Below are 11,963 nucleotides of genomic sequence, written 5' to 3' on the forward strand. Positions count from 1 at the left end.
TGACCAAACACCTGGAAATACAAAATCACAATTCAAAATAAAAGACAAACATTTTTTGCACTTACACCTTTCATTCAACAAACAATCTGTGAGAGTCTATGAACCCTTCCCCCCGAAAGAGCACCCTAAAGGGCTCAGTTACCAGGGCAACCATCTAATAAGACTGTTTCATTGCTCAAAAGTATGTGAGATGTGACGTGCCATATGAATGGTCCCCTCTGAAACCCACGCAATGCCCATACACACAAAACTTTCCTCCTTATCACTCATAGACAAACCTTTCTACAGATAAACATGCATCCCAGGACATTGTGTGTATGATTTTAACTGTCTTGTATGGTGTCTCTTGCATTGTACTTTGTTTTATGCATGCTTTATGAGTGAAGAACTAGTTAATGAAACCACACCTATAACGTGTCTCCTACCAAATTAATGCTCATTTGATGACACACACTTTGGTGTACACCACCTTCTCATAGAATGCCAGGTGTGTGTGTAATTTAATCAAAGTATAGACTGCCAGAGCCTTTCGAACCATGCTCTCAGACAAAGGGTCATAAAACCCCCTAATATTTCCAGCCTCCCACTTGGAAATTCAGCCTCTCTCATTGGTCAAGCCCATCCTGAAGGGTGTGACTCTTCCCTGACTTTAAAGAGCTCATGCACAGGTCTGCCTCGCTCTTCTGCTAAATCTTCCAATTGCTGTGTGGTTGGACTCACGGAGCGCCTGAGCCAGTGCGGGCGCACCCGGCAGGCCCCAACATAGAGCCGTGTGTGGTCTCCCCAGCCTGGGGAGATGGCTCCTGACCACTGGAGTTTAATACCACTGGAGTTCATCTTCACTTAAGCCTGGAATTCAGCATCATGGAAAGGCCCTCGCTCAGACATTTCTCTCTCCCCACTCCCGGCAGTCTCTACATCTTCATCTATGGATTGCGGCCTGCAGTTCCACTGCCCAATTTTACACCCAGCCATGTGCTTACTTAGGAGAGAGGACTCTCTCAACCCCAACAGAGTCAAGAACAACCTCAGAGTTTCAAGAGATTGCAACTTCGGCCATTGAATGGAACCATCCAGACCTTCTTCAGAAGCTTCATGGGACTCTCGTTCTTGTTGCAAGTATCCAAATGCAAGTATCGTTCCTTGCAACACAGAGGTTTGTTGTAAGCTATCGTATCATGTGCTTTAAATTAGAGACTGATGGTTCTTTCACATGGTCAACTCAGCCTCATTTCCCCTGTTTCTGTCCGGTTTCATTCATCCAGTCTCACTTACCCTTGCCATGTACCATGTATGTGTGATGTGTGTGCGTATATATGTATGTGTTTGTTTAGTCTAGTTATGTGTTTGTGACTTAGTTAATAAAACTTTGTGCACAATACATATGAGTATTTGTTTCTAATTCCCTGCTTACAACAAAGTCAATTTAACGATTTCGATCCTGTTACATGCTCGGAGTAGAACTGTACCTTAAAAAGGGTATTTCTCTTACCCTAGAAATGAAGATTTCTTTGAATTCATAAATAATCAATACTGGGCGTTCACTAGACGACCTGATCAATTGATTGTACTTTAAATTCTGCTTTATCAAGCTAATTCTATTAACTTATCCAAATATTATGATTAATTATAAAGAGTTATGATTAATTATTAACATTCCCCCTTGAGCTAAGATTACTACAATAACATTATTATTACCACTATAGACTATTGTTATACATTTTACACCATCTAACATTTGAAGTGTTTTTGAAGTCATCAGTGTGCACTATTTGCTACTTTACTCCCTCTCTCACTCATATGAAGCTTTTGGATGGAATAATTGGGCGTTTATGCTCTTGGTTTTCTACTTTGTAGACGCCCCTTTATCCTGCATCATCACTCAGGCATGTACTGTTTATCTTAAGTTCCCAGAGTTTCCTAGTGGGGATAATTCAGTCTAGTGGGCTGGTGGAAAATCTTCTAGGTAGGGCTGTGCCACATCCAACATTTTTTGCAAACATCAAATTATGAAAAAGAAAAAAGTTAATAAATGATTGAACTGTTACTGTATACAGTAAAGGGTTTCTCAACTGTACCCACTTTACCACCTTGTATATTTCTTAAAATGCTATGTAATCCTTTTAACATTCATGTTAGAAAATATGTCAATTAATAATAGACAGTAGAAATATCACAAATATAATTTTTTAACAGAATTTGCATAGTGTAAATGTGACTTTTATCCTATTATCATAACACTGTACAACTACACATCATGTGAAGCAATAGGACACCAATCCGGGTACAGCTGATACACTGTGTCTCTACCGTACCCCACTGACATGCTCGCACATTTCTCTAGATTATGAAAAGACCTTGCATGGCACAATGTCATAAAATATATCTATTTTTAGAGCACAGAGTAACGTTTGCAATTATATATGTTAAGTTTAACAATCATGAAAGAATAATAAGCTATTCATTGTGGAAAGGATATGGTGAAATGAAAATCTCACCTTGGAAAAAAAAACTTTTGCCAATATCTTTGGAGTGGAAAGACGCACACATTTCAAATTTCCCATGATCAAAGAGAACACTAATACACATGCGTGGAGCAAAAATCTTATTGTTACATTTAACACATTCTAATTAGGGACTGTATTATTATTATAGCGGGTGCCAAGCTCAGACCCAGAAAGAGCTGCTCTCTGAGAAGAAAAAAAAAATACTTTTCTGAAATTAGCATTTGGACTCTCTTGCAAAAATGATGTTCCTCATCCAAGATGCAATCACACTCTCTCTTCTCTCTACTTGCTGAAAATCACCCGAAACTCGCCCAAAATCTATGATTTTTAACGTGAACAATTACAGCACTCTCAGATACAAAATCTGTCATTGGGGCAATACCTTTGAAAAGGGTACAAACTTTTACATTATTTACTCCTAAAGGGTGCATATTAGTACATAAATTGTACATTTTAGTACGCTTTGAAAAGGTTCTGCCCCAGTGACAGCTTCTGTACTTTTATTCTGATAGTGGTACTATACATGTTTGGTATTATTGGAATGTCTCAGTGCGACTGTAACTATGGTTCTCTGGGTGCTTTAAACTGGAGATTGATGATGTCAAAAACCATGACAACGGCCTTTATTGTTTTAGGGTTGAATTACATACATTTAACAAAGACAAGTACTCTTTTGTGGATAACTGTGTGCCTATTAAAAATGATTGGTAAGTGTGCTTTTGAGCTTTCAACCTTTGATTACAATAAGTACGGTACAAAATAAGAAAAGAGCCCAAATTATGTTTTGCTGACTAAATTACAATGTGAGCTCGTTTGTGCTTTTATTCAAAACCATGAGGAGCTACAAGGACATTGGTCATGGAAACTGGGAAGCAGAGTCTCTCTTGACCTTCACTTCTCTTGAGATGAAACCAATCAGTTTTGTACGACCCTTGAAATGGTCTTTAAACCTTATAGGGTCTGTATGAAAAATGATATCATCCCAGTTGTCCTCCATGTGCCATATAGCTCTAGTACGATCAGAGGGCTGTTGTTTAGCAGGGTATTTGAATGAACAGGGCAACATGACACTAGACGACACCAGAGCCTCCATTTCAGACTCTACTTGAACCTCCCAAACATCAGCAAACACGCCTGCACAAATAACTGCAAAACAATTATGATAAAAGTTAATAAATTTATAAAATTGTTTACATTTAAAGTTACATTTTTTTATAAATGATTTTAAAGTAGTAAATTCACACTGTAAACAACAATGTCCTAACACTTTTTAGTTGACTTTACTCAACAATTAGTTGATTTGAATCATAAAAACCTAGTAATCTGTACTAATAATCCGTGTTATTTCATGCATTTCTACAAAGGTTTAATATGAGGGGGTGGGGGTGGGCATCTGTTATGTTATGTTCGATTTTAAAAGGGTTTCTGTTATGTCTGCATTTTGGGGAGGTTACCATTGTACTGAAAAGCAGACTCTGTGGTTAGATAAAAGATGGGTCTCTACAAATTTTAAAACTATATGGGCCATTCTACAGAATTGGTGCAAACTGCTGTCCCATAACCAAAAACTACATTTAAAAAGCATTCAAAGTATTTAAACCTTAGATGTTTACTAAGATCCTTCTATTATCTATTGAAACCGATAATAACATATATTAGTGAGCTTATATATATGAACTCATCATTTATTGGGTACTTTAAATTGTAAGGTGGCTGTCCCAAACCTTAAACCTTCCTAAATTTAAACTTATGAAAATATTAAAATAATTTGTTGTTTTTAAAAGTATCTTTTTGATTCTTTTAAAAAGTGAATTTAAAAAAAATATTATATACACTTATTTTGTATTTTCTTTGTAAATTATAAAATTATGTAAAAAAAAAAAATTATAAAAAAAAATTAAATAAAAAATTAGGCCTGCATTTTTCCATGTCACTACCGAAGCGTATTTGCTGAGACTGATTTTAACTACACCCCTACATTTATGATCTGGGAATATTCCTGTGTCCCTCCCTCTCATAGCTACAAGGTGTGAATAGATAGGTTCCATCATTTTGAGGTAAATGTGTTTAAAAATCTGAAAAAAATCTGTGTGTAACCTGTGTGTAAAAAGGGATAGTTCACCCAATAATGAAATTTTGTCATTAATTACTCGCCCTCATTCCGTTCCAAACCTGTAAGACCTTCATTCATCTTCAGAACACAAATTAAGATATTTTTGATGAATTCCGTGAGCTCTCTGTCCCTTCCATAGACAGCAAGGATCCTAACATGATCAAGGCTCAGAAACGCAGCAAGGACAGACTGTGAGTTCATGAACGGCCTCCATGGTCGTGACAGGGCAGACCGAGTTCATGAACGGCCTCCATGGTCGTGACAGGGCAGACTGAGTTCATGAATGGCCTCCATGGTCATGCCAGGGCAGACCGAGTTCATGAATGGCCTCCATGGTCGTGACAGGAGAGACTGCGAGTTCATGAACGGCCTCCATGGTCGTGACAGTGCAGACTGAGTTCATGAATGGCCTCCTTGGTCGTGACAGGAGAGACTGCGAGTTCATGAACGGCCTCCATGGTCGTGACAGGGCAGACTGAGTTCATGAATGGCCTCCTTGGCTGTGACAGGACAGACTGTGCGTTCAGAAGCAGACACCTCTGCCTTGGGAAGTTCTGCAGCAGACGCTGCCAGCTCTGAGGCAGACTAGAGGACAGGAGAGACCTCGGAGACAGACTCATGGATAGAAGAGGTCTCTGGGGGCGCAGTGTGCAGCCCACACGTTCAAAATGGTGACAGCCATTACAGAAAGAGCAGCACAGTGTGGCAGGACTTCTAAGATGGCTGGGCTTGAGAGCACTGACGTCACCGGGATGCCTGCCGCTCGCACTGACATCAGCGGTGATTCCATTACACCAGCAATCTTTTCAGTCCTGCACCAAGCTCTGCATCCTCAGGTTCAGGTTTGACAGGCATGGTGTGAGCAGGCTTTAACTTGGTAGACATGACGTGAGCAGGCTTTGGCTTGGCAGGCACGATGTGAGCAGGCCCTGGAGTAGCTGGCATGAAGTGAGCAGGCCTTGGCTTGGCAGACAAAACGTGAGCAGACTCAGGAGTAGCAGCCATGATGTGAACAACTCCTGACATGACGGTTGGGACGTGGAAAATTTCTGATGTGGTTGGTACTGTAGGATAGCTGCGTTCCTCATCAGCAACCCCCACAGTAAATGCAGAACCACTCAGCAACAAAGCAAAGTAAGTCAATATATCTTTCAAGAGGGGTATTCCATGACATTAAATTGTGATACCTCTTTATCCAAACCACAACATGAGGGCTATTTATATCAAACAATACAGGTCACATGACAAGAACCAACCAATGAGCGACAGGACATAAGACTAAGCCAATCAATGAGAACATGACACATGAACCAAAGAACCAATCAAAACATGACATAAAAGGGAATACAAAAGGGTAAGGGAAGCATAACACCAACTGCATGAATAAAATTACAAAATAAAAGACATGGAAACGAGACCATGAAACAAAACCCAAAAGCCTGTGTTACACATATAGTAAAATATTAACAAATTCTGATGCAATAAATATGGTATAATTTAACGGTGTTCATCCCTCCAAAACAGAGAAAACATATTTTACGAACATCTACATCTCTGTATCTTTTGAAGTGTTTAGTGTATATAATGAGTTGTATTTGTAGGGGTTATTATAGCGCAATTCTTAACCCCACTCCAGACCTCACTAATTTTCAAACCCTTGCCACGGCCATGTATTGCGTAGGCTATTTGATTTCATTCTGTACCCTTGTTCAACAGATCTGTGTACTAGTGTTAAATGCTACTGTTTTTGACAGCGTTGATAACTTTTCTGACAGATAATATCATGATATTTTCTTGCGTTTCCCTTCTCGAATGTGCAATTTTCTGTGGGCTTTTTTGATTACTGTCAGTTTAAGTTCCGGCAATGCAGTGTTGACAGATATTGCTGTAAAAACATATAAAAAGTAAAAAAAATAAAAAAATAAACCAAAATTACTTCAAATCTTTTGCAAAAGAATTAAATGGAAAAGACAAGTCCAAAAACGTTTATAATTTGGATTTGGCACCCATGCCCTCATTCACAAGTCTCTTGAGTCTTGTTCACTCTGAAGAGGGAGACAGAGAAGGATACCAGATTCATGACAAAAATAAGCAGTTAGAAAACTAATAGTGTTAAAGGGTGTTGTGGCAAGTTAAAATGACTCTCACCACGAAAGAGACAAACTCACTTTGTCTTTCAAAAGATTTATTCTTTGCAAAGAAGGCCAACAGTTGTACATCAGCATACAAGTTGCTGCAGCGTGTGACAAAGAAGGGAGGGTTTTTCCCCTCTGCCCATCTTAGGTCTTCCATTGTAACCCATTCATCATTTTCCTTTAGGCCCCAAACCATATCTCATTTTGCCTACACAGCAGTTCTAAGAAAAGTATGCACTACACACTTTTCCATAAGCACATAGAATCATTCAAAATCAACCAAAATTATTTTTTCTTCGACAATTTCCCCCTTTTTATCACTCATTGATAACAATTTTTTTTTTAAATACAATGTCTAAAACTCTACTACTTTATCAAGATCAAATGTATATTTTCTCATAAAATAATAATGATAATATTAAAGGAAATTTAAGTCAATACATCACATTTATACTCTTCATCTCTGATTTTCGTATAACTGATCACTCTCTTAAATTTGGGAAAAAAGTAAGAAAAACATGCTAAGGCTGTTTGTGCGGGGACAGACCCTAATCTTAAGCAAGCAAATCAGTATAGAGATATACAGTGGTGAAAAAAATTTTGATCCCCTGCTGATTTTGTAAGTTTGCCCATGGACAAAGAAATTATCAGTCTATAATTTTAATGGTAGGTTTATTTGAACAGTGAGAGACAGAATAACAACAAAAAAATCCAGAAAAATGCATTTAAAAAAAATTATAAATTGATTTGCATTTTAATGAGTCAAATAAGTAAATAAGTATTTGACCCATTCGCAAAACATAACTTAGTAAACCCTTGTTGGCAATCACAGAGGTCAGACGTTTCTTGTAGTTGGCCACCAGGTTTGCACACATCTCAGGAGGGATTTTGTCCCACTCCTCTTTGCAGATCCTCTCCAAGTCATTAAGGTTTCGAGGCTGACGTTTGGCAACTCGAACCTTCAGCTCCATCCACAGATTTTCTATGGGAGACTGGCTAGGCCACTCTAGGACCTTAATGTGCTTCTTCTTGAGCCACTCCTTTGTTGCCTTGGCCGTGTGTTTTGGGTCATTGTCATGCTGGAATACACATCCACGACGCATTTTCAATGCCCTGGTTGGCTTCAATGCCCTGGCCCTGACGGTACATGGCCCCGTCCATTGTCCCTTTGATGCGGTGCAGTTGTCCTGTCCCCTTAGCAGAAAAACACCCCCAAAGCATAATGTTTCCACCTCCATGTTTGACGGTCGGGATGGTGTTCGTGGGGTCATAGGCAGCATTCCTCCTCCTCCAAACACGGTGAGTTGAGTTGATGCCAAAAAGCTCGATTATGGTCTCATCTGACCATAACACTTTCCCCCAGTTCCCCTCTGAATCACTGGCAAACTTCAGACGGGCCTACATGTGCTTTCTTGAGCAGGGGGACCTTGCGGGCGCTACATGATTTCAGTCCTTCACGGTGTAGTGTGTTACCAGTTGTTTTCTTGGTGACTATGGTCCCAGCTGCCTTCCCTGCAAACAGGCCTGCGGTGGCCCTTTACGGGCCCACTTAGGGCTAGCCTAAGGGCCCCCAGCGGGCTGCCAGCGCAGGGCCCCTGACAATTTGCTCATTGGCAAAACGTTGGCCCCTTAGCGCTGGCGCTGCACGGGCAGCCATCACTTAACCCACAGGAAGCCCTCACTAGTTTCAGCCTCAGACATCACACCCATAGAACATGGCTAAACGTCTGATGCATATGGCACACTTTTCTGGAAACACTTCAGGAATATCGAAGTCGTCATCTGACTGGTTGAATTAAAATGTTGCGCTTATTTTTGGTCCTCCGGGAAACAAAGATGCCGTGGTGCCAAACCCCCTCACGAAAGAAGAAAGCCATCGTGTTTACAAATGTGACGACGAATGCTTATCAGGGTCAACTAAATGCTGGATTTTCAAAATTATGTGAAATATTTAAAGTTCGCTACATAGAATCTTTAAAATACATCCGAGAGTTTGTTATTGTGGCGACATTTCCACACCCCGAAATGTGACGCTAAGCGAACTATGATTGGTTGTTTGACATGTCGGTCAAACGGCCTCATGGGCGAGCCTTGGCCAATGAAAGCGGACATCTATTCCAGACCTTCAGCCGTCAGTCTGAAGGTCTGGCTACGCTATGCGTGTTAACTTTTGCCCGACATTGCTGTCAAGCAGAAATGGGAGTCTGGCCTTTGTATCCCCAGAAAAAACACACACATAAACACACACACACGTTAATTTATTACTGGTAAATGCACTTTTTTAGTGTCTTAATTACAATTGTTATTGACTCTTAATTGTTATATCCTAAGTCTTTCTTGGTATGCACGGCTTAACTGGAGTGCCTTTTGATGACTGAACCCCAGTAACTGAATGTGTTAAAGCCCATGTCTCTATTGATGCATACAAGCAACAGGAGTTGACTTGACTGGAGTAGGGCCTAGCACAGGCAGTCCTGACTGCAGAAGACTCTCCAGCCTTTGCACAATTCCTGGTTGCACTATCTGAAAGAAAGGCAAAGATAACTGACAAATAAACTTGGGTGACTTAACACAGATGTGGACAAATTTGTTGGTACTCTTACAGTTAATTACACAAGAAACCAAGAAACATGCAGTCTGGAGAAGGCAACCCTTGTGTGTTGGAGGTTGCTATGGGGTGCAAAGATTTTTATATACATATTTTTTAACGCATACCTTTAATCTTGAACTATATCCATGCAAGTGAAGTGCTGCTGCTTCGTTTTTCATCATTGGGCTTAAGTGTTGCCTTTTAAAAAAGAATAATAGGATAAAACACGTAAATACTACTGATTTGAGTGATGTAGAAAGAAAAAATTGCACCATTCCCATTTAAAAGCTATGAATTTTTGTTTGCCTTCAGTGCAAAAGCTGACAAAATACTATTGAACGTTTTATTAAATATCATATTACATAATATAATTAATGCAATGTCGTCTTAAACTTTGTTTGCTGAAGACCGCGCGACTGGCGCGAAGCACGTGCGTCCGTAGCGCAAGACATAATTGTTGTAGTTAAAATAATTGTTAAAAAGCTAAATAAATAAATAAAAGTTACATTATTGTTTGCCTTACAAAATATCAGACGACGATACAAATGATATCTATCTGTACCAGTTGCGAAAAGTAGAGTGCTAGTGCTACAGACAGAGAGCACAATTTACTTAGCACCAGAACACACTGTATTTTCATATTATCCTATAGTAACTCATTGATGATATCTGTAGTTAATACTACATTATGATATAGTATTATTATTAAAATAGTAAATTATTCAAATGTGGCGCACATTTACAGATGGCTACTTTATAAGGCAGCAAAATGGCTTCCAGTAAGGCTGCCACAAGAGGAGCATTTAATATTGGGCGCCCAACTGACTTTAAACATTTTCTGTGTTTCCACAGCACTCCAAAGTCATATGTAATTCCAAATGCGTAACACAAATCTGTGTAAATTGTGACCACACTCGGCCAACTGTGAACGCACAGACACAAATTCGCCATTTTAATATTTATATACTCTGTTTGCATAATATTACAAACACTGTTTGCATACTTGGTATTGAGAAACACGCGCAGACCAAACGTTAAGTCACCAGACTATTTGCCTAATCTTCTCTGTAGTTTAGATCGCGATGGAAACGCAGACAGACATATTGTTCCAGATAATTTCGGTGGAAAAGCGGCTTATTTTCAGAGGTGTAAAAAGTACTCAAAAATTTTACTCAAGTGAAAGTAAAGATACTCAGTGAACATTTTACTCAATTAAAAGTACAAGTATCTGGCCAAAAACATACTTAAGTAAAAGTAAAAAAGTACTACTTTTAGTAGTAGTGTCACGGTTCATGGGTCCGTGTGCTCTTTCCATGTGTGCGTGTTATGTGTTTTGTGTGTTTTTTGCCATCTCTTGCAACCCCACATCCTAATCAGGTGTTTCACCTGCAGCCTATTTCACTGCCTGTATCTGGGTCGCTCTTTGACGACCCTTTGTCAGTTCGTTGTCTCGCTCACTTCTGTTTGTTTCTCTCCTTGGCTTCCAGTTTGTTTCTGTGATTGCGCTCTGCTCCTGCTCGGATTGTTTCCTCCTCGGCTGGGTTCTGGTTCACGGACCTTTGCTCTTCGAGCTAGGACGTCACCCTCGGATTTTTGAAACCGCTATTGTTTCCTTATTCTGAGAGATAATAAACTGTTATTCACTCGCTACTGGATCTGAGTCTTTGATTTTCTGACAAGTAGAAGTCCTTTTTTTCTGACAGACATTCAGAAGTTCATCAGAAGCTCATAATGGCCCATTAAATCATGGACAGACGCCAACGGGTCTTCCAGTTGTTCCCCTCTGCCCATCTTAGGTCTTGCGTTGTAACCCATTCATAATTTTCCTTTAGGCCCCAAACCATATCTCATTTTGCCTACACAGCAGTTCTAAGAAAAATATGCACTACACACTGTTCCATAAGCACATAGAATCATTCAAAATCAACCGAAATGAATTTTTCTTCGACAAGGGTCAAGTGATTTTTTTTTATTATTAAATAGAAAACAAATAGATAAAGTATAATTAGAATAGAGAGTGCTAGAGTTAGAGGGTCAAATAAAGATGGAAGAGATGTGTTTTAACTGTTTCTTGAAGATGGCTAAGGACCTTAAAAGGTAATTGGCAAAAAAAAAACTTTTCACAGTTAATGTAATGTATTTGTAAAATGTATGGAAACTATGTATGAAAATGTAATAATAGAAACAATATTATTTTTAGGAATAAAATACTGACTTTTATTCTGCACTCAGATTTGCATTGGTTCTGGGTGATTGGTGTCTACAACAAAAAGAATATACTGACTTTTTCAATAAGGATAAGTAACATCAGCTTTTTGTCAAATTTAATGATAAAACAATGTTCTGCTGTATATGCAGCTTTGTTTACAAACGAGACACAAAAATATTACAAACATGTATACTGTGTTCATAATAGAGTGACATTAATATAAAAATCTATTGATTCTACAGGCATGCGCAACATTAAACATTATGCAATATTACTTTTGAAAATTACAACATACAATACGTACAGTATATATGCTATGAATTCAGTAAAGTCACACAGACTCTGCTGAGTTTAATCGTTTTTTGTCAATATTTGTCAAAACAATATGAAAAATTACAAAACATGGCTG

The sequence above is a fragment of the Barbus barbus genome, assembly GCF_936440315.1.
Source record: "Barbus barbus genome assembly, chromosome: 34".
Classification (NCBI taxonomy): domain Eukaryota; kingdom Metazoa; phylum Chordata; class Actinopteri; order Cypriniformes; family Cyprinidae; genus Barbus; species Barbus barbus.